This window comes from Ictidomys tridecemlineatus, chromosome 5, assembly GCF_052094955.1.
Source record: "Ictidomys tridecemlineatus isolate mIctTri1 chromosome 5, mIctTri1.hap1, whole genome shotgun sequence".
In the NCBI taxonomy this organism is placed as follows: Eukaryota; Metazoa; Chordata; class Mammalia; order Rodentia; family Sciuridae; genus Ictidomys; species Ictidomys tridecemlineatus.
In genome coordinates, this window is record NC_135481.1 from 2,623,236 (window position 1) to 2,644,078 (window position 20,843).

Here is a 20,843-nt window from a genome sequence, read left to right on the forward strand (position 1 = left end):
CAAGTTGGCAATTTCTATAATAAAAACTTTTAAAAAGAATATTCATAAATCCACATATGGTACAACTCCATTTATATGAAATGTTCCAACAGGCAAAGCTATAGAGACAGAAAGTGGGTTAGTGGCTGCTATGGTTGAGAAGGGAAGTGAAGATGACTGCTTAATGAGTCAGGGTTTTCTACAGGGGTGAGGAAAAGATTCTGGAACTAGAGAGTGGTTATGAGTTGCCCAATATTGTGAATGCACTAAATACCATCGAACTGCTCACTTTACAATGGTTATAGTGACCACACTGACACATATACCCAAAAGAACTAAAAACAAGGACTAAAACTGGAACCTTGCAAGCCAATGCTCATTGCTATGAAACTAGAATTTCTACTGTTGGGAGGGGTCTGAGCCTATTTTAATGTTAGCAGCTAAAAAAGGCAGGGGGTGCTGGCCAGCATCACTGAGGGTCAGTCAGCAAAAGTGGATTCTGCTCCACTACCATCAGGTGGTGTGTTGTAGCTCTTTAAGGCAAACTATGCCCTCCAGTTTTGCAGCAGAACCCCAGAAACTCACCACCATTTTCTTCTTTTTGGGTCATTGGGTCATAAATTCAACAAATGAAATCCACAGATGAGAAGAGTGACTACAAAAGAGTAGAATTTATTCATGTGGTAAGAGACAGAGCTCTCGAAAGATGAGGTGGGACCCACGGTGAGATGGGACCAGAAGGAGCTACCAACTCAAAGTGTGCTAGGCTAGGGCTTTATATAGCACTTGGGTCAATGCTATTGGTCCACATTTATGCTAATCAGGCTTTGAAAATGTACTAACATTGTTGGTTAATCCTTGAGTGAATTTCCATTCAGGTCTGCCCCACTTCCGTTTACTTGCCATTCTGCCTGCAATTCCAGCTTCCCAAGAGGTTGACGTTGGCAGACTGTGATGCTCAGGAGTTGCAGGTTGCGTCATTATGTGAAACGGATGTCTGGCTGGGCCAGATGACAAGTCAGCGTGCCCTGGCTTATGTTGGCCCTGGCTTGCATTGGCCCTGGCTCACTGGGCCCCAGCTGCATGCTACCAAGAGAGATCCTAACACCCAGGGCCAGTGGGTGCTGCCCATACTCCAGCCACCTGGGCCACATCTCCACCACTACACTACTGCTTCTTGGAAGAGATCTGTGGGCTGTGTGGCTCAGTGGCTGGGGAGCCACGTCGGCACCATTATACAGCCTAAATGTAGACTCCATCCCTGTCCTTCAACAGATGAATGGGTAAACAAATGTGGCATAGCCATACAATAGGATATTTACAGTCATAAAAAGGAATGCTATTGCCAGGCACGGTGGCACACACCTGTAATACCAGCAGCTCCAGAGGCTGAAGCAGGAGGATAACAAGTTCAAAGTCAGCTTCAGCAAAAGCAAGGTGCTAATCAACTCACTGAGACCTGTCTCTAAATAAAATCCAAAATAGGGCTGAGGATGTGACTCAGTGGTTGAGTGTCTCTCATCTAATCCCTGGTACCACCCCCCGACCCCGCCAAAAAAAAAAGTAAGGCTATTATAATATAAACTCTATAATCAGAGTTTATAATATAAACTCTGATGATTTTGTGCTATGTGAAAATAAGCCATTTCACAAAAGGACCAATGTGTAATTCTACTTACATCAGTACCTAGAGTAGGCAAATTAGCAGAGAGAGAAAGTAGATTACAAGTTACCAAGGGTTGGGGGTGTGGAAAGCAGGCTCCGAGCTACTCCATGATGTACAGAACAATAGTTTTCAGGCTGTGTTTAGCCCGGAGTTACTCCATTTGTAAATCAGTAGTTTTCCATGAGTTACTCCCTTCTGCATGCAAGTGGCAAGGTGGAATGGCTCTACATCTTGTGCAAGGGAATAACCACCATCTCTCCAGAACAACTATAAGGCACAAGTTGATAAACAACTTATTCATGCCAATTTATCAAGCTAAATCAGGAGCACCTGGACACATCCTAAAATATATCAGAAACCTTAGACACAGGAGATGATCAATCCCACCAGACATAACCCCCTCACCTAAGACTCAAAAGGAGGAGTTCCCCAAGACTGAATATGGTGGCACTCTGACCCTGTCACCTGGTCAGCAGTCATGAACCTTGCAAGGCGAGTGACTCACCTGAGACAGAGATGCGACCAAGAGATTTTGCTAGGAGGCTGCCCAAAGGGGAAGTAAAGAAGAGGCAGAGAGCAGAGAGAGGAGAGGAGGAGGACAGAGAGAAAGAGAAGGAGAGTAGAGAGAGAGGAGAGAAAGAAGAGGAAGAGAGCAGAGAGAAAGAGTGAAGAGGACAGAGAGTATGAGCTTGCAAGCCTGGGCTTAAGACGGGTTTCGTAGGTGACATGGCGGGTGCTGACGGGGAGGGTGACTCAGGAATGGTGAGTGGAAGCTGTGTCCAGCGGAAAATGGTCGAGAAAAACTTTGAATTTGGCACCCTTCGGCTTGGTGCCCTTCGGAGAGGAAGTGTGTGGGGGGGGGTAAGGGATTATGTGATGTTCTCCATAGATGGAAACTTAACTTCAGCGGGGAGTCTCCCACACACCCAAAAAACTTGTCCAGGAAAATTGTAACCCTCCCATTCTCTGTCCTGGACTCCAGCTTAGCTGTTTTCTCTTCCTCCTGAGAATGACGCAGAGCCCCCTTCAAGCTGGCACCTCAAGCTGACACTCTGAAACTGCCACCCATTTGAAACATTGCCTTGACAACTATGCAGAACTGGTTTGTTAAAACTCTCATCTTCACATTGGTATCTGCTCTCTGCCTTTGCTTTTGACACAGCATCTATAACCCTGCGACTGCCTTAAGCCTTTCTTGGTCTTTCTGTTACCTACATATACATCACTGTGTGGAGTATGATGTGTGACTTGATTGTTACAGGTATTAGAAATTAAGATTGGAATGGAATAAAAGTATTCAGTAAACTGCAATCAATGAAAGTGACATAACCCCTGGGCTGGGGATGTGGCTCAAGCGGTACCGCCCTCACCTGGCATGCGCGGGGCGCTGGGTTCGATCGATCCTCAACACCACACAAAAATAAAAAATATAGATATATATAAAAAAAGAAAGTGACATAACCCATGAATTTATTGTTATTCAATAAATTTTGACACTGTGGAAAAACAAAAGGTGTTTGGTCTGTGTTAAAGGCAAATCTTGCTCATGACAGGGGAGGAAGGATGAGGAGTTATTAACCAGTGCAAAGTTGCTATTTGTGTGAGAAGAAAGTTTGGGTGATAGGTGAACTCTGTGAAATGTACACTTTAAAATTGTCAAAACAAGGCTGGGGCTCGATGGTAAAGTGCTCGCCTCACATATGTGAGGCACTGGGTTTGATCCTCAGCACCACACAAAAATAAATAAACATACTGTGTGTTCATCTAAAACTAAAAAAAAATCTTTAAAAAATTAAACAATTGTTAAAATGAAAAATTTTATGTTATGTATACTTTATCACAATAAAAACTCATTTAAAAACTTTAGACCATATGAAACTAGACTTAAAGTGCAAGAAGTTAACGGATTACTAGGCAATAAAGGACAGGTGTTGTATTTCTGACCTGGGCTTGACCCTGGCTCCACCTTGCTACATTTCATTGTCCTCATCTGCAGAATGGAGGTAATACCAGATCCATCCTCTAGGTGCAGATGAAGCAGGTAACACAATCTACTTGCTAAGCACCATGCTTAACCCAGTCAGTCTTCAGATCCTGCTAATTACTATGAGTAGAAATTTACATGAAAACATTATTTGTAGATTTATTCTCTAGTTATTATTTTTTCCTTTTTTTAGCCTCTGGAAAAATAGAATCACTAATTCAACAGAAGGTCATTTTTAAGAGATCCTTGAAGGCAATTTTGAACATCTAAGTAGGTGAACAAGAATTTATCTTAACATTCTATGCCATGCGAAGAAAGTTCATCAACAAATCTTCTGGGTAATACTGTTGGGTAATAAAGTACTAAATTCATTTCTTGTTAATGATAATTGAAATGAAGCCTCTTTAAAATTAAAAGCAATTTCCTGACAACTACTTTCAGCATCTACAGTTTCCTCTCTTATTGAGAATAAAAACCTAAAAGCTACCCGCTGGACCAGTGGTGCCAAGAAAACTAACTGTAACATGTTTCTGACTGTCACAGCCTAGCCAAATCTACCTGGTTCTACATACATTCATTTCCTGCTTTTTGTCCATGGTACCCCTTCTTTCATAAAGGTTGTTTACTGAGCCCCTGAAGTTGGATACTTGAGATTAAAAAAAAAAATGTTTTTTTCTTCTACCTCCCTAAAAGCTGGCTTTGCATAAATTTATTTTCTTAAAGTTTCAGTGGAACCAGTGCCAGAACCTTGGTTTCCCAGTAACAAACTTCTTACTTCTCTTCCTCATCTGAGTTTTCCACAGAGGGAGAGGATTCAGGCAGAAAGTTTGGATTTTGAGGTGGACAGTGTTGGCCACATCCAACTTGATACCGCAGCTTTGGATGCCAAGTATAGAGCTTGCATGGCTGGAAAACCACCCATCAACGTTTCCACCTGTTTTACTTCATAGTGTAGATTTGACAAAACCCTTGGAAAACTTCAAGGGATCCTAGTCATCAGTTAGTTGCTGAAGAGTAAAGTTCTCCCTTCCACCTTTTATTATTATTATTATTTGTAGATGGACACAATCTTTATTTATTTATTTTTATGTGGGGCTGAGAATCAAACCCAGTGCCCCATACATGTAAGGCAGGCACTCTACCACTGAGCTACACAGCACCTACCTTTTTTTTTTTTTTTAACTGAAGGGGCCTTGCTATGTGCACAGGCTGGCCTTCAACTCCCAGGATCAAGCTACCCTCCCGCATCAGCCTCTGAATCACAGGAACTGCAGGCACATAGCACCACTCCCAGCTCCCTTACACTTTAAGCCTCTATTTTCTTGTGTTTCTCTAACTCAAGATCCACTAAATTAATTATGTACAAAGCATAGCTCTAGGCATTCTAAAGTGAGTAAATAAAATTTAAATACAGCATCTATTCTTGAAAATGAATGAAAGGCCAAAGATACCATTAGATAGCACTTTTTGGGACCTGTAGCATCAAGCCCCTGAATGGGACCAAAGAGGTTCTTCCTGAGCCATCTTAATACTCTACAAAGCAAAGCATGTCTCAGAGCAGTTTCTCTGGCTCTGAAATTTTTGGTCTCCTATAGTCACTTGGGTCCACCATAGTTAGCTCAAGGAACCAGGGGTCCTGGCCACAGCTAAGGCCCATCTCATGAAGGCCCAGCCCCAAGGTCAGCTGGCTCAGAGATGAGGCACAGGAGTGGTAGTCCATCATCTGGCCTTCTTGCTTGCTTACTGTCAGTCTCTGACCTTGTCTGAGAACAGAGAGAGATAGCCTTGATGTTAGACAGATTAAACATTTTAATCATATTCAAAGTTTCTTTTTCAAAGGCCAAACCTTGATTTTATATCATTATAACCTTTAGTTTTTCAGTCTTCCTTATCACACAAAGTAATAACCACAGAAAGTACAGAGCAATTTGAAAGGGTCTGTCCTTTTTGGAACAGTTTCCCAAATATGTCACCATTCTGGTGCAGAGGAAGGTAGCATATACTCTCCATCAACAGGGCAGGCTTTGGTCTGAGGGGGTCCCCGACAGTGTGGTCCTGGGATTAATCCCAGGACAGTGATGATGGGAAGGGGAAGGAGGAGGAGGAGGAGGAGGAGGAGGAGGGGGGGGGGATGCCGCTCTTTGGCCACACAGTACTATGTTAAGTTTATGTTAACTTCATTCCATTTATAAACCTCATTGAAAATAAAGTCAGCTTCCATCTGCTTTGATATCATGAAGCATCATCTTGCCTGCCCCATCCATGCACAATTTTAGAACGATAACTTTAGAGGAGGCATTTGGGTCCTGAATAAGATTCTCCTACAGCTTCCACAGGGCCGAGCAACAGGGGGGTGCCTTGAGGAGATGTGGACTCAGGCCACAGTCCTCATTGGGGCGGCAGGGCGGGTGTCCCCAGGTGAGCCACAGAATATAAGCACAAAGCAGTGTTGCTCCAGGATGCCTGAAGGAATCCCAGCTCCCAAGTAATGATACTGCAAGCTGCAGGGATTCCTTTCTTGGGTAACCTTTCAATCCCAGACTCAGGAATTACTTGTTAAAAAAAAAAAAAAAAACATAAGGGAGTTCCCTTTATTGCTTCGACAGACCAAAGGGAGGGGGTTCCTCAGTGAGACCACAGATGTGCACTATTTTCAGGTAGAGCTGGGAGCTACACCAACACCACAGTGTCCCTGTCTGCTGCATCTTTCATATTTATTCTTTTTATGATTTCTATATACATTTTTATGTTTATATATAATATATGTAGCCCTCCTTTCCTAATGTTATGGGATGACTTACGTGTCCTCCATACCCAAATTTGTATGTTGAAGTCCTAACCCCCCACCCCCCCCATCTCAGAATATGACTGCATTTGGAGATAGTGTCTTTATAGAGGGAACTGAGCTACAATGAGATTATAGGATGGGCCCTAATCCAATATGACAAGTGTCCTTGTAAGAAAAGAGACTATAGAGATGTGCACTCACAAAGAAAAAGGCCATGTGAGGACGCAAGCAGATCTCTGTAGGTTAAGGAATAAGGGCCCAGAAGAAAACAACTCTACAGACACCATGGTTCACGGACTTCCAGCCTCCAGAATAAATTTCTGTTGTTTAAATCACCCAGTCTTTGTTACCACAGCCAGAGATACCTGGGCACTTTCTTATGACAGATAGGAATAACTCATAAAAGTCACATGTCACACAACCACCTCAAGGCCGGTCAACACCAGACCATCTGACTCTAGAAAGTATGACCTTTGCATCTTAGGGTTAGGGTTCCTAGAAGCATGCCGGCATTTGCTGGAGTAGGGTTAGACAAAGGACATTTGCAGATGAAACACACTGCGGTGGGAGCCTCTCTACAATTGAAAGCAACTTCCTCATGCTGAGAGTAAAGCAGAGGGGCTGCCCTCTCCTAGCATAACAGAAGCCAAGAAAGCCCAGAGTGGAGATTGTCCCTGCCCAATAGAATTGAGTTGGGCTGGGTGATAGCTCAGTGACAGAGCAATTACCTAGCATACACAAGGCCCTGAATTCGACCTCCAGCACTATAATCAATCAATAAGTAGAATAAATAAATTAGTAGAGTTTACAACAGTCACATTCTTCAATACAAAAAATGAGTTTACGGCAATTTTAGGAATTAACACGACTGAAATAGTTTGTCCAAATGGTATTCCTTCTAAGAACAGGTACTTCATGTGGGAGCAGTTCTGAGATGGTCCCAGGACCCCAATCCTTGGTGTACAAGCCTGTGCTGGGCTCCCCTGGGTGAGGTGGGGCCTGTGAATGGTAGCATAGTCACCAGAAATTCTGAAGATAGAACCAAAGTGACCAACATGTAAACTACAAACAGACCCAACAAGGAGACCACCCTGGTGAGCCTCACCTAGCCGCATGAGTCCTGTTGATGTGAGCAAGGAGGGAAGTGTAAGAGGTCAAAAAAAAAAAAAAAAAAAAAAGGCCATATGACCATGGGATGATGGTGCAGCCCTTAGGCATCGGCCAGCCAGAGAAGGGGCTATCTCATACTCCTAGTCCATTTTCTGCTGTTGACAATTGAATATCACTGAATGGATAATTTACAAATAACAAAGGCTTATTTCACTCAGAATTCTAGATGCTGAGAAGTCCAGTCTCAAGATGCAGCATCTTGACAAAGCCGCCTTGCTGTTAGGGACTCTCTGCAGAGACCCGAGGTGGCAGAGGCTGTCACATGGCAAGGGGGTAACAAGAGCCAGAGCCATGATGACTTAAAATAGACCCACTCCTGAGATAGCCCATCAACTAATTAATATTAATTCATGAATAGATTAATCTACTCATGAGTGCTCTGCCTCTTAAAGGTGCCACCTGGTCTCACCTCTTAATAGCTCACAAGAGGATCAAATTTCAACACACATTGGGTAGGGATACCAAGCTATAGCACCGACCTGAATGTTGCCAAGAACCTGTATGAGTTTATGGTAAGTCACCCCCTCCCTCCCCAAAATAGGAGTAAGAAGACCCAAGGTCTCCTATCGAGACTATAGCCCCAGTCTGTGCCTTGACCTCTGCCTGAGCAAAGAGCCCAGCTAATCCATGCTGACCCAGGGAACTGTGAGATCACATATTTGTGTGGTTTTTTAGCTACTGACTTTGCAGCAATTTGTTACACACCATAGAAAATGGATGCACACCATACCCAACTTGGAACCCCCTTGCCACAGGGTGTCCTCAGCCACTTCAGGGCTCTGTAGAGTGTCCTCACCAGCAAGCAGGCCTTCACAAGACCTTGGACCTCTCAGCCTCCAGAACTGTGAGCCAAATAAACCTGGATTGTTTATAAATTACTCAGTCTGTGGTATTATGATGACGCAGTCTTGCCATACAGAAGCTAAAAGCTTCCCCCTCCCAGGCAGTTCATCTTCTCTACCGAGCAGCAAATGGGAAATGCCACTAGCATTTAGCTTTATAATATCCACAACAGCAAAAATAATTACTCTAAGAGAAAAGACTGCAGAGAGAGGATGCTTAAAATCCAGATGAAAGTTCTCCCCCCACAAAGTGAGAGCCCATCAAAGGGTACAAATGAGGTATGAAAATGGGGGAAACACTGAGAATGTGCAGGTTTGGAAAATGAGCTTCTTCCTGACGGTTACAAATAAGGTGCCTGGTTATTCGACAGGAATGACCACCTGTTCTTCCATCACCGGCAATACCTTGCTCAAAATTCCTGAAAGGACTGAACTTGGAAATTGATCCAAGAATTTACAGAACCTTAGTGGAAAATGTAGGTGGCTTTTCTGAAACCCCACCCCATTATTTAAAAAATAAATTAAGATTCAGGCTGGGGTTGTGGCTCAGCGGTAGAGCACTTGCCTAGCATGTGTGAGGCCTTAGGTTTGATCCTCAGCACCACATAAAAATAAATAAATAAAGGTGTTGTGTACAACTACAACTAAAAAATAAATATTTAAATGAATAAATCAAGGGCTGGGGATGTGGCTCAAGCAGTAGCGCACTCGCCTGGCATGCGTGCGGCCCGGGTTCGATCCTCAGCACCACATACCAACAAAGATGTTGTGTCCGCCGAGATATGAAAATAAATATTAAAAATTCTTAAAAAAAATAATAAAAAAATAAATGAATAAATCAAGATGAAAGTACTGTTTTAATGTTCAAAAGAACCAATTCCAAAGCCACAGGAAAAAAGCAAATCTTTTCTGGAATTGTCACTACCCAGCTTCCCCAGGAACTGGAAGCAGAACTGGCCATGGGTTGGCTGTTGTCTCTGTGACAAGACACCTTATCTCTCTGCCTGCTGTTTACTTAGTGGTAAAGCAAGGTTATTAAATAGATGACTTCAGTTGGTAGGACAAGGTAACACTTCTGTGATTTGTTTGTCTCTTCTGGGGAAATTTGCTAATGTTTTATAATTAGGCACAAAGAGCTGGAGAGTTCTCATCTGGACCTTACTTGGTCAATACAAGACAATCCAGGAAAGAAAGAGTAGGGAAATGTTAGAAATAGGATGACTAGTAACAAACTATTTAAAAGACAATCAGTAAAAAAAAAAAAAAAAAAGAAAAAAAAGAAAAATTACCATTTTTGATCTCTGGTCTAGGCTAAGCTAAACTATTAATTTTTACTAGTTATGTTTTCAAGGCTATTAAGTGATTTCGTAACAGGAAGAAGTGGCTGAACTTGCATTCCTCCTGCCTCAGCCTCCCAAGCTGCTGGGATTACAGGCATGTGCCCCATACCCAAACGCTATTCAGTTCTTGATAGTCCTAAAGGGGAGAAAGAGAGACAGTGACAGAGAAAGAAAAGAAGAGACCAGGGACAGATAGCTTTTTTCTTCCAGCCATGCCTCACTTGCCTATAGTTTTTTACCATCTCCCAGTCAGTTCATTCAAATGATTAATCCATTAAATGGCTTAATTCACCAATGAGGTCATAGCCCTTGTGATCCAGTGATTTTATCTCTGAACATTGCTGAATTGTCTCAACACAACAGCCCAACTTTGAAATGTTCAGAGGAAATACAAATAATTGTTTTGTCAATAAGATACTAATTATGGCCAACTGTATTCCTATTGATGTAGATAATGTAACATGATTTTATTATGTTGAAATATGATGTTTTATCAATAGGAAATGTAATAAACTGACAAGGAAATCAGAAGCAGTCTGATGCTTAGAAAGACATTTGCTTTTACATTATTGTTCCATGGCAGTAAAATAATATAAAATGATGCCAACCATGTAATCATATTTTATATGATTACACTTAAGTAGTACTTATTTGTATGCCCTATTTCACTGAAATCCTATAAACAATTATGCTGTCTTTCTAATAAAAAAAAAAACACCACCACTTATTTTAATTCAAAGCCACAAATCAAATATAAGAGGTCTCTTGCTTTTCATTTGTAGTATTTCTGATTTTATTAGTCCAAACTAAACACTTGGGCCTAGAGTTTTGGCTCCATGGCAGAAGGTTTGCTTAGCATGTGCAAGGCCCTGGGTTTCATACCCAGCATCATCTCTCTCTCACATATACACATACACATACACAATCATCATTTGCTTCAAAGTATAATGGGGAAAAAATGCATGCACATGTGTGTGTGTGTGTGTGTGTCACACACACACACACACACAGACATACTCATTAGGAAAGGTGAAGTCAGATAGTGGTCATGGCCACACTCAATTAGTGGTCATTGTTGGACCATCTGGTGATCTGTTTGAAGAGGGGACAGAGAGTCCAACTGTGAGAGACTTTGTGTTCAAGGAGCTGGTGGGGTTGAGTTGGGTGGGCTGGCAGGAGACATCACAGATAGAGATAACACACTGGGGTCTCCTGAGCAGAAGTGACAGGATCACTTATTGGAGTTGCTCTTGCTGAGATAAAACAGGAAGGAGTATGGGGAGAAAATAGGCAGAGATGAGAGCTGAGCACAGAGTGTGCAGGATGAGAGAGTATTGAGGGGTTGGGATGCCACCAAAGTGGCAGGAAGGTTAAACTCACACCCAAGGTAGGACCGTGACTAGTGGAAGCACTATGTCATCACAGGGAGCCAGGATGGTCAAGGGATGGCCCCACATTTGGAAAATGAGAGGGCTCCATGTGCCTATGCATGCCCAGTGAGCAGCCTCAGGCAAAAGCACAGGGCATTGCACCCACTGCTTCAACACTCTGCCTTCGCCCTTCCGTGGCAAAGTGAACACAGCTGGAAAAACAGTCACAGAACATGAGGGTAATCACCATATTTTTGGAAACACTACTTCCAGTGGCACACCCATGAAAATAAAGGGGTCATCTTTCCAAACATTCCTGGACTTCTTTATCTCCTCCCCAACCTATTCACACTACTCAAGCTCATTTCTCATCCAGTTTCACATCAGACTATTCAGCCTCTTGAATGTCAGAACTGTTCTTCAAAAGTGCACCTCCATAGGAATGTCATGCAATTAGCAATTAGCAATGGCCAATGCTTTCAGTTTGGGTCTTTTGAGCAATATCAGCGGGAGGTCTAGATGATGAATTCCTTTCAGCATTGAGGACACCATTTTCATCTTAATAATATTAGTAATCACAACAGAAAAAATTAAACAGTTCTTCCCTCAGTACCACTCATTAGGAACCAGTCACTGGATGGCAATTCATATCCTTTACCTCAAATAAGTTATCATGTGGTCGAAACAGTACATTCGCACTTACAGATGTGGAAACGAACCCTGTAGCTCCAGGGTTTGTGACACCATGAAGAGATCTGTTTTATTATATTTATTATTATTATTGATTTTTTAAATTGTAGATGAACACAATCGCTTTATTTTATTTATTTATTTTTATGTGGTGCTCAGGATTGAACCCATTGCCTCATACATGCTAGGCAAGCGCTCAACTCCAGCCTGAGATCTGGTTTTGAAAGCACATCTGATCTGGTACTCTAAAGTCTACCAAGAAGACTTTCCATATACTAAGCAAAAACCTCTTCTCCCCCACCCCTTTTAAATCATGTAGCCAGAGACTAATGTGATCTGAGAATAAATATCACTATGCTTGAAAAAGGCTGGGAAAGCAGCCAGTTCCAGACCTATGCCAGTGTTTGAGACACAGAATAACAAATTTTAGTCCATTTGCCAAAACTCCTGCCTATTTGCAAACAACCAGGGGGTAGGGGGATTTGTCCAAGGTCAAAAGTCACCAAATTGCTGTTTTTGCTACAAACTGGGACATGTGCTCTAAGTCACACCCAGTGGATTGAGAAATAAGCTCATCATTCACTGGGACTAAATGCAACCAGGACCATTTGAGCTGCAGCTACAGAGGGATACAGCCCTGCTCACCTTGGGGACTTACTCTGCACTTCATAAGCTGCTTATTCTCCTGGCCAGGCTGACTTGGTAGCTCTAATAAGTGCTCCCAAATCAAGCAGGACACACCTGATATTTCTGTAAGCACAGGAAAGACCAAGGAGCCTGTGTCTAACGCAGCAGCTGGACTGGCTTACAGGTTGCATCTGCACAAAGTTGCCCCACCCTTTTTCACAAAATCCTTCCTGCAGGAAATATTTATAAACAGTTCTAAATTGCTGGTTTTGAAATGATGAATAATTAATGATGATGCCTCACATCTGGCAGGTGCTTTCATTTGGGGTCACAAAGTCCCAGTGCATGCAGTCTCATCTAGCTTAATGACTCATCCCCAGTAAGAGAGGGCTTAGGGTCTCATAGCCCCTTGAACCTGTCCTTAGACTTTAAGCTCTCCCAATTGCCACCAGATGGTTAAAAAATGACCACTAATTGAGTGTGGCCATGACCACTATCTGACTTCACCTTTCCTAATGTGTCTGTGTGTGTGTGTGTGTGTGTGTGTGTGTGTGCATGCATTTTTCCCCCATTACACTTCTAAAGCAAGTGATGATTGTGTGTGTATGTGTATGTGTGAGAGAGAGATGATGTTGGGTATGAAACCCAGGGCCTTGTACAAGCTAGGCAAACCCTCTGCCATGAAGCCCAAACTCTAGCCCCAAGTGTTTAATTTGGACTAATAAAATCAGAAATACTACAAATGAACAGCAAGAGCCTCTTACATTTGATTTGTGGTTTCAAATTAAAATAAGTGGTGGTGTTTTTTTTTTTATTAGAAAGACAGCATAATTGCTCATAGGATTTCAATGAAATAGGGCATACAAATAAGTACTACTTAAGTGTAATCATATAAAATATGATTACATGGTTGGCATCATTTTATATCATATTATTTTACTGCCATGGAACAATAATGTAAAAGCAAATGTCTTTCTAAGCATCAGACTGCTTCTGATTTCCTTGTCAGTTTATTACATTTCCTATTGATAAAACATCATATTTCAACATAATAAGATCATGTTACATTTTCTAAATCAATAGGAATACAGTTGGCCAGAAATATCTGCATAATTTGTATCTTACTAACAAAACAATTATTCATATTTCCTCTGAATGTTTAAAAGTTGGGCTGATGTGTTTGAGACAATTCAGCAATGTTCAGAGGTAAAATCACTGGATCACAAGGGCTATGACCTCATTGGTGAATTAAGCCATTTAATGGATTAATCATTTGAATGAACTGACTGGGAGATGGTAAAAAACTATAGGCAAGTGAGGCATGGCTGGAAGAAATAAGCCACTAAGGGTGTGGCCTTAGGGACTGTATTTGTTCCTGGTCCTTTCCTCCCTTTCTCTGTCTCTCTTTCCTTCTCCCCTTCAGAACTATCGAGAACTGAGTAGCAGCTGGGTGAGATGGCATAAGCCTATAATTCCAGCGGCTCAGGAGTCTGAGGCAGGAGGATCGGGAGTTCAAAGCCAGCCTCAGCAAAAGGGAGGTGCTAAGCAACTCAGTGAGATCCTGTCTCTAAATAAAATACAAAATAGGGCTGAGGATGTGGCTCAGTGGCTTAGTGCCCCTGAGTTCAATTCCTGGTACCCCAAAAACAGAAGGATCTGAGTAGCTTTCCTGTGCTATACCCTTCTATCATGATGTTCTGCCTCACTTCAAGCCCAAAATAATGAAGCCAGCTAACCACAGACAGAAACCTCTAAAACCATGAGCCAAAATACATCTTTCTTCCTCTAAATTGTACTTGTCACGTATTCTGATCTTAGTTCAATGAAAAGTTAACTAACACACATAGGTTCAAATGTAATTATCCAAGAAGATCCATAGGGATACATCTAAGAAAAAAGAAAGCACATGTGAACTAACTACAACCTACCAGGCAAACCAGCTGAAGGAGTCTTTTGGTTTGCTAAGCGGAGAAATGCACACTTTATTTATTTTTATTTTTTTAAAGTACTGGGGATTGAACCCAGGGGTGCTTTACCACTAAGCTATACCCTCAGCCCCTCCCCCCTTTAAACCTTTCTATTTAAAAAAAAAAACTTTTTTAAGATTAGGTCTTGCTAAATTGCACAGATTGGCCTCCAACTTGCAATCCTTCTACCTTAGCCTTCCTGAATAGCCGGGATTATAGATATGTGTCACTGCATCTGGCTGTACACACCCTTTTTGAACAAAGAAGAAAACGTAAAACCCTAAGTGGGAGGTTTAGGAGGTCCAGGGCAAGAGATCCAAAAACGGATAAAATAAAAGGCAAAACAGTTCAAGAATGGGGTAGGGTGCACAAAAAAAAAATCTTTCCTGAGCCTTAGAAATTTAATAAAAGTAAGAAGATGGCCATGCATGCTGATATGTCAGGAACTGTGTCCATACCAGAGGGAAAATTTCTCTAGAATTTAAAAGTACTTTGAAAGATTTGAAAAACACTGAAATGACCAGTTTTGTCCTCTTGACCTGAACATTCCAAGAGATCTACAAAATTTACAACTACACTTAAAAGAACACACTTTTTTTCCCTTTCTTTTTTTCTATACTGGGAATTGAATCCATTTTGCCACTGAGTTACACTTACTCTTTGCACTTACTCTTTTGAGACAGTGTCTGGCTAAGTTTCTGAGGCTGGCCTTGTGCCTTGTACTTAGGATTCTCCTGTTTCAACCTCCAGAGCATCTGATATAACAGGTGTGTGTCACTACCCGCCTTTGTTTAAACGAATGTTAGTTTGATCTAGCTGAACCTTCGGTCCTGATTTGCAAATCTATTCTGCACCTGCATAAAATTTCCTTTACTTATTTTAACTTCATGTATCATTTCTTGGTTGACAGAATCACCTGGAAGAATAATAGTACCAAGAGCTTATACATTAGAAATAAGATATTCCTTCATGAAATTTATTTTTGGGGATGATGAACAAATAAAGGACTGTACATTCATGTATGTGCATATGTATGCTTGTGTGTGTGTGTGTGTGTGTGAGAGAGAGAGAGAGAGAGAGAGAGAGAGAGAGAGAGAAATTTAACAGCACGTTAAAAAGACTCAAAAAGACTGCACAACTACACAAAATTTAATATACACAACAGGCAGAGAAATTGGAAGAAGAGGCAATTGCTTTAAAGGGTTTCTCAACCTCAGCACTACTGACATTCAGAGCCAGGTAATTTACTGTAGAGAGCTTTCTGCTCATTGTAGGATGTTGAGCAGCATTCCTGCCTCCACCCAACAGATGCTACTGTGACTCTCAAAGATGACTCCACACACTGCCAAATGCCTCCTGGGGTTCAGAATCACACCTCCCTGCCCCTGTTGAAAACTCCTGCATCAAACTACCCAGGACAAACATTCTACAAAATGGATTATTAAGTAAATGTTTATAGGACCAACATATTTGAAAAATCACAAAGGTGAGAACTCATGGCTAAAACAGAAACAGCAAAATTTGCAGTAGGAACTTGAGCCAAATGTGTTGCATAACATCCAGACTGTATCTTCCTTCTACCATAAACTGAAACATCTGCTCCTTCAGTGGGATGTGCTAATGGATTCTGAATCCAAGACTAAAACTCAGAGGCAGTGATAGATGACACTTGTAGTGATTTTTCTGGAGTGAATTTTCTGATCACAAAATTACCAAAAATATAGTAGGTTAACTATTAGCATAAAATGCATTTTCTGATCTCACTCATATATAAAATCTTAAAAAGTTCATCTCATAACCAGAGGCTGGCAAGGGTGGAGGAGATGGGAGGAGGAGAGAAGGTGGACAATGGGTACTAAGTTACAGGAAGGAAGGAGAAATAAATTTGAGTGTTCTATTACACAGTGGGATAATGATAGGTAATGATAATGTATTGTATACTTCAAAAAAAGATAGTAGACTGTGAATGTTTTCACAACAAAATGATAAATATATGAGGAGATGTTTACCCTAATTTGCACATCACACAATGTGTACACATATCAAAATATCACATGCAACCCCATAAATAGGTACAATTTTACAAGCTATTACAAATAAATAGAAAAAATCAGAGATAAAATATTTCCTAAAATATTTTCTATTATGCACATTTCCTAAAAGTGACATGAGCTTTAAGAAATGTCCCAGATGTGTGGAAGCAAGGGCATGCAGAAAGGAGACTGTTTGAATAGGTCAAGATTACTGGGAAGTATTAGCTGCTCTGAGATAAAAACAGAAAGAGTGATACATTATCCTGGCAAAACTCTTGCCCAAAGAATGAAAGCCTTAGGAGTTTCAGAAGGAAAAAGGATGCTGAGTTTCTCAGACAAGAGGGGGACACAGTGCACTATACTCTAACAACCGAGTCACTCAATTTAACACCAAATAACCCAGGATACATGAATTTTCCCAAGGAAATATGTTAGATTAAAATGATACCTGGAACCATTTAGTGAGTTTTACCATGAAACTATTCTTATTTTTGGAAAATCATTTCTTTGGATACTCACAGGGACTGGTTCCAGGACTCTCCTCAGATGCTCAAGTGCCTCTGTAAAATGGTGTAGTGTTTGCATATGATCTGCCCACATCCTCCCACATAGTTTAAATGATATCTTGCTAGTCAAAGTGTTACACACCTACAGTTCTAGGTACTCTGGAGGTGGAGGCAGGAGGGTTATTTGAGCCCAGGAGTTCAATGCCAGCCTGGGCAACATAAAAAGACATTGTCTCTTTTTTTTAAAATCATCTCTAGAAAACTTAAAATATTTAATGGAATGCAAATGCTGTATTGTTTGTGGAATAATGACAAGAAAAAAGCCTGTAAATGTTCAGTACAGACACTGTGTCCCCACCACCCCCTGTTCCAAGATTGGTTGAATTCACAGTGTGCAACCCACAGATTTAGAGAGCAAACTGTATCTCAGTAGACTTCAGGACATCTTGATGACAACACTGCCAATATAAGGCATGTAAAACATGCGGGGGGAGGGGAGGCACTTTTAAAAAATTTTCTAAGTAACTTTTTATACATCCGTTAATTTGGTGGTATGACATCCCCACAAAATGAGCAGAAGTAAAATCCTCATTCTTACCATGGAGTCCTGTGAGTTTAATAAATTTTCCTAAGACATTGTAATCATTCATATTTCTCCCCTCAGAGTACTCACATCCTCCTTTCTATAAGCCATAGGTATTTCTTCCTCTTTTTTTAAAAACCTCCTTATCCAGGCATGGTGATGCACACCTATAGTCCCAGCTACTTGGGAGGCTGAAGCAGGAGGATGGCTCCACCAGCATGGGCAACATGGCAAGACTGCATTTCCAAAAGATAAAAGAAAAATAAAACTTCCCTGCAAGTCCAATGGGCAGGACAGAGCACTATCCTTACCATTCTTTTTATCTGCATCTCCCTGACTCCCAGACCACTAGGTTTTGTCTTTCTGAACAGTAACTCTTCATATTTCCTTCTTGTTCTTTCTATAAAGTTCTTTGATCCCTTCTTGATAACATGCCCTGCAAGAGTATTTATATTAAAAATATTAACACCTCTTGCTTTACAAATGCTTTTCTCCCTAGAGTTTTGATTTGTTTGTTTATAATTTTTGCTTGTAGTATAATTTCATCTTGTGCTTGTTTTAAATTTTTATATAGTTAAAAGTACCTGATTTTTCCAGGCACGGCTAAAGAAATTTCTGATGTCCCTTCATTGTCCATTCTATATCCTAGTTTTGTTTGTTTCTTAGTGGGAGGAGTACATAGTATTTTTTGGGAAACCTGCTGTTACTCATTTTTATGTTGCAACCTACGGAACCAATGCTGTTGGACCCCCAAACAGCCAGTTGTAAACACTACTTTTTAAATCATCCTTCCCCCAATGAACCTAAATACCCACTCTGCTCTATATAAAATTTTCATGTAGCCATATATAGTGGCACATGACAGTAATTGCAGCTATTTGGCAAGCTGAGGTAGAAGAATCACAGTTGGAGGCCAGCCTGGACAACTGAGCAAAACCCTGTCTCAAAATAAAAAATAAACAAAAAGGGCTGGGGGTGTACCTCAGTAGTAAAGTGCCCTGGGTTCAATTCCCAGCATCACCAAATAATAATAATAATAATAATAATAATAATAATAATAATAATAATAATAATAATACTGCTATCCTCACATGTAATACCATTTGTGTTTAAGCTTTATTTATAGGTTCCAGAAATCTACATGTCCACTAGATCATAGTGTGCCTGATCAGTTCCACCACTAGCCTGAACACTGAGAGGAGGCTTTCAGAATATTGACAAAAAAACCTTCTAGCCAAAGCAGGGATCTGACTCAGCACATGGGGTGCATGCTGGATGGGGTTCCTACTCATCTCTCTGAGGGGCAGAAGTCATGCACAAGTTCTTGCTGCAGCCCTGGTTCCAATGTTTTGTATGAAAAAAAAAAATGCTACTCTTCAATCACCTTTTTAAAAATGTCTTGACTATACTGAGGCCTTATAAACTGTAAGACCACTTTACCCAATTCCAAAAGAACCCTAGGTGGAAATGCCCTCCACACATAACACTGCTCTTGGGAATACTAGCATCGAGCAACATCTACTTCTCCTGTTCAGGGCTGCGGGAAACTTTGTGTTTCCTCACGCCTGTTCACACCCCTCAAAGACACAGTGCAGTTGGGACCGCGGGTGTGACTTTGTGGTAGAGCACTTGCCTAGCATAGATAAGGTCCTGGGCTCAATTCCCCTAACAACCAAACCAAACCAAACAAAAATACTTCTACGAAGTTGTCTTCATAGAAGTCTTGAACCTTTCTTGTTAAACTTATTCCTAAATATGGTACGGTTTTTGTTCCTATTTTGAGGGGCCATCTTTCCCACTTCCTCTTCTAAGTGCTCATTGCTCCCAAAATTATGATAGCTAGTTCTTCCTTAAGTGGCCACCAGTCTTCCCCAGCAATCCTTTTTTGCCAGACATGAGATTTTGTTTGTACCATCCTCCTCTTACCAGGCACCTGTGGGTGAATGGTTAGTATTCTGAGTCAACACACTTGGGCACTGGTCTCCTCTCTAACGGGATGGCAGGTCCCTTCCCTACGAAAGGTGAAGTGGCTTCCCAAGTCAGTGGGGAGCAGAGGACTTCCCCAGGGTCTCCCTGGTGGGCTCTTCAGCCACAGAGCAAAGGAAATCAGCCTAGGGAGCAGAGCACCAGTCCTCCTTCTGTGCACCTTTCCCACCGCAGGCACAGGCCTTTGAAGATGTTCTGCTTCCTGGGATTCAATCCAGGGCTCTCCAATGCTGGTCCCCCAAGTGTCTGTGGCCCATGAAGGACCCAACTGATGCTGCCCACAGACTTGCATCCACATCTTCCCCAAACGTCCAGAAAGCCAGCCATCACTTCATTCGGGATATGAGCAGAAGAAGGGTATTGAGTCAAAGCCTCCTTTCCCCCAGAGGCCCCGGCATCTTCTGAATCAGAACTTTGAAAAGTGAAAAGGTTTCATTGATTTTAAGGTCCCCTCCCTTTATTTTACAGTCTGAGAGGACTGACCAGAAAGGCAAGTCTGTTTTCTCACACACTCAGGGATTCACACTGAGTCAATGCCCTGCAATATGCCTTTGCCTGGGGCTTCTCCTGAGATGATTTATTGAAAACACTTGCCTTCTGACCCTCCCCAGCCTGGGTGCTAGTTTCTTCCCAACATGCAAAATAAGACATCATGAAAGCCACACACTTTTACAAAAGACATCCTAAAACCTATCACCACAGCAGCAGTTCCCTGTGACATACTTATTGCTCAGTGTTCCTAAATCATGTTTAGCCTGCACAGTTATGATTATTAAGGGACCTTAAACAAACACTTCCCCATCTCAGCAGAATCAGCTGCTAGAATAGAAGGGACATTAACATAAGGATCAAAATGTACTCTTGTGATGTGATTTCCTCTGATGCAGTCTGTGTGGTGACGTAAGGCATCTTCATGGTTCACAGCGTCCAAGCCAAATCTCGATTCTTCACAGCAAAGCGATAATGGCAGCAGTAACCTGGGAGAACTGATTTCACCCAAAATATTCTGAGAATGAACATTCACGGTATGAACTTTTTGTTTTCCTCTTTGGGTAGAAACATGGTGACAAGGGTCACCTTCTCCTGGGGGCCGTATGCTCAGGATCCTGCAATGGTCATCACAGGTGTAGTGTTTCCACTCAGTCCTCACTGTGTTCCTGCGAGGTGCTGTTGTTTCCATATTACAGATAAAGACACTGAGGATCAGAGGGAATTAAGTCAATGACCAAAAACTCACTGCTAGAAGCCAGAGGGAAACTTCAAAATCAGAAATAGGAGGAAGGCCCCCAACTAAACCAACTCATGCTTTCCG

At 41.6% G+C, this 20,843-nt stretch overlaps 1 protein-coding gene and 1 long non-coding RNA gene across 4 annotated transcripts in view; both read right to left on the minus strand.

The window, feature by feature from the left end:
* Atp10a (ATPase phospholipid transporting 10A (putative)) overlaps window positions 1-20,843 on the minus strand; it is a 189,852-nt gene that overhangs the window by 104,896 nt on the left and 64,113 nt on the right. The window lies entirely within an intron of this gene.
* Window positions 564-16,792, minus strand: LOC144377686 (uncharacterized). Its single transcript, XR_013438662.1, has 2 exons — window positions 2,151-16,792; window positions 564-976 (listed from the first exon to the last, which is right to left on the minus strand). It is a non-coding gene; the product is annotated as an uncharacterized LOC144377686 (long non-coding RNA).